Source organism: Vigna radiata, unplaced genomic scaffold (assembly GCF_000741045.1).
Source record: "Vigna radiata var. radiata cultivar VC1973A unplaced genomic scaffold, Vradiata_ver6 scaffold_73, whole genome shotgun sequence".
Classification (NCBI taxonomy): Eukaryota; Viridiplantae; Streptophyta; class Magnoliopsida; order Fabales; family Fabaceae; genus Vigna; species Vigna radiata.
Genome location: NW_014542365.1, coordinates 131010 through 134462, shown reverse-complemented (window position 1 = coordinate 134462; position 3453 = coordinate 131010).

Here is a 3453-nt window from a genome sequence, read left to right as displayed (position 1 = left end):
ATACTCTCTCTTATTGAAACTATTGATTATTTATATGGTCTCCGTATGTTTCGATTGATTATTATTGGGTTATCATCTGTGCTTAAGGCCTTTATCGTTTAACTCATTCGGTATACTGATGTTTGTCTTTATTGATATGGGGATGTACAGTAATGACATGAACTGGTGAGTAATCTCTTAATTTTGCAATACCTCCTAGGGATAGGGGTAGGACGATCAACTGCGCGAACTTCTGTTTATAATGCGGTATTAATTACTAGGGGAGGCTAGGGATAGCAAGCCGGTAGTTAATATTAGGTCCTTTTCGCGGAGGGATCGGGTTTAGGGGAGGCTTAGAAAGTCGCATAACAATTAATCAAACTAATAGTCAAGGGTAGTATGTAAGAGAGAGTGGAATAGATGAAATTTTTAGTACCCAACAACATCCGTCCATCCATTGTTTTCGTTTGTCAATTGAATCAACTTTATTTTTGCATGTTAATATTTTTATCCTCAAATCCAATTTATTAAATTTTATTTTTCAAGTCTTATTATTTTAATTCACGCGAAAGAGAAAGTCATACGAGTTTCTTGGGAAAAACGATACTTGGTCTTACCATTTATATTACTTGTACGATTTGGTACACTTGCCAATTTGTCAACAGTACACCGCCCAACGGTGGGTTACATCATCCGACGGTAGGTGCGACACTTGGTCCACCCCTTAGCGCTGTCGCTTAAGCGTCCTCTAGAGAAGACATTGAAGAGTCCACCGCCCAGCGGAGGATAGCGCCGCCCGGTGGTCTATGTGATTCTCATCTCACCCCTTGGCGGTGCCCCTTAAGGGCGTGATAGTGAATGCATTGAAGGTCACACCGCCCTGCGGTGCTTTCACCGCTCGGCGGTGGCTGCAGTTCTTGTTTTCTTTGATCTTCCACCTTCTTTTGAATCCAACACTTCTCTTGTTTCCTTTCCTTCATCAAACTCCTGATAAATCCTGTCAAAACAAGGGAAAACCAAGGATAAAACCTACAAAACCCACTTTGACTCTCTTATTCTCTAACTTCACCAAATGACTTGATTTCAAGCTAATTCTAAGTCATAAAGGGTGTGTTTTGATGTCAAATTTAAGTATGAAAATAAAATGCAACTTAGTCTTCCACAATTCATCACAATGGTTCAACCTTTTCCAAAACAATATCTCAAGATAAGTCATCACTTAAGTCAGCTCATAGAATTTAATCAAGATGCACATATGCTCCAAATCAAACCATCATAGTGTTCTTTACAATCACATAAAATTCAACAGATGTTATCTCATGAATGATCAATTGGCCAAGCACAGATATAATCACAGATTCATGGAATTATTCCTCACCAGAAAAGGTGTTTCACTCAATCACTCAAGTGTTTCAAAAGGTCACTCCTTCCCTCTACTATCCACATGTCACATAGAACAAAATTGTCATTCATTTTCCACAATCAAACATCATTACATACACATGTCATCACAAGGACTTTTCAAGACTTATAATGTGGTTGGGCTAACAAGGAAAATTGGTTTTTCTAGATCACAAAATCCTTAAGTTAAGAGAGTCATTCAAACAATCATGGTTTAAGCACAAACCCTCTTTTTACCAATCTCACTCATTCCTATCTTTCCCTTTTCTTCACATTGAACTTTTTCTTTTCATGCTTATCTTTTATATCTTTTCTTTCTTTTTCTCATGCATTTTCATTCAACACAATAGCTCAATGCCTAACTTTTTCTTTTTCAACTTTCCCAACAACCCCAAAATTGAACCTTTAACAATACCACAAAATATTTCTCAACCTAATTCAAGGAAAAGATTTTCAAAGCAAGGGTTTTCACATCCTATTTAAGGCTTAGGTTCAAAAGGGTAGAACATAAAATGTTCCTTTTTCAAGTGGGACAAAACTTTCATTTGGTTCGAATATGGTTTATTCAAAAACGGCCTTGATCATATGACACATACATGCAATTCAATCAATCACAGAAACTCAGGAAAAATCATTCATGCTTTCAAATAGATAGCAAATATATCAATAAAAGCTTTGGAGCTCAAAAACCTCACTCATAAGATCAATATCATTCTAATCATTCTAGACAAATACCCTACTTAGCATCATCATCACAATCATAAGTCATCATGCATATGTTCACATAGCTAGTGAACACTTTACCTGTGTATCAATATATGACAATCTCAATCATCATTCAATAACAAGCATCATCAAGCACTTATCTCATGCAATCAAACAGTCAAACCATCATAATAGAAAAGTTTCAGACCAAGTATATTAACCTACACTACTCAACAGAAGAAAACCTATACTAAGAATTCAAATTACAAAAACAAAAAGAAAAGATAAAGAAAATCCTATTCTACTATAGTTGGCATCCATCAGTAGATGCCATAGAAGCACCTCATCCCATGTTATCATCGGAGTCCTCCTCTCCATCCTCAACATCTTCAAAGTCATCATCATCATCGTCCTCGTCATCCTCCTCCATGGCTGGAGCTTCAGCTGCTCCAGATCTACTCCCCTGTGCCTGCTTTGGCAAAGCCACCACGTTGTTAAACTCATCCATCGTCCATCTATACGTAGGGGGAATATCATATAAGCCTATAATCATCTCTGCAGTAGCCATTTGCCCCCTGTGAAGTGCCTCCAGTCTAGACTCCATCAGAGACTCTCATCTTAAACGACTTAGCATTATGAGCTGGTGCATCTCCCTGGGCATGAGGTAGTGTAGCTCTCCATAGAATTGTCTATAATAGGCCTCATCAGTGGCCTTCCTAGGGCGCTCAAAAGGTGGAGAAGATGTGTCCACCCCTGCTGCATGGCATAGATGTATGATGAGAGAAGGATGGCCCAATGGTGCTTTGGTGCTAGTTGTGACTACATAGCTCTTGATTTCATTTGCTATCACCTGGCCAATGTTGATGTTCATGTCTTTCAACACACAGTAAATAAACATGGCTCTCTTGATGTTGATGTCAGAAAAATGAGAGCACGGAGTCACATTGGCATGTGTGAATGCCATCCAATACTACACCAGGGGATTCAAATTAAACCTCTTTATGTGGATTGCAGCTTCACTTGGGTTCCTATAAAAGTGCCCACCAGGCACGCACAGTGTTCTCTCCATGTCATCAAAGTCAGTGCCTTCTTTTATATTCAACTCGTACTGGCACTGCTCACCTTCCCATTCAGCCTCCAGAAACCTATTAATTGTATCAGGATCATACCTGATAACCTTTCCCCTTACATAACTCATATAGTCCATGAAGTGAGAATTCTCCAGTGCCATGGCATTTGTGTAAAATTTCTTGACCATTGCTATGTTGGCAGGAGTAGGGTAAGTGGCCAATTTTTCCTAATTTCTTCCCTTAAGCTCCTGTCTAAACTGAGGAGCAAAGTCTGGGATCCAACTTGCTTTCCTCTCCA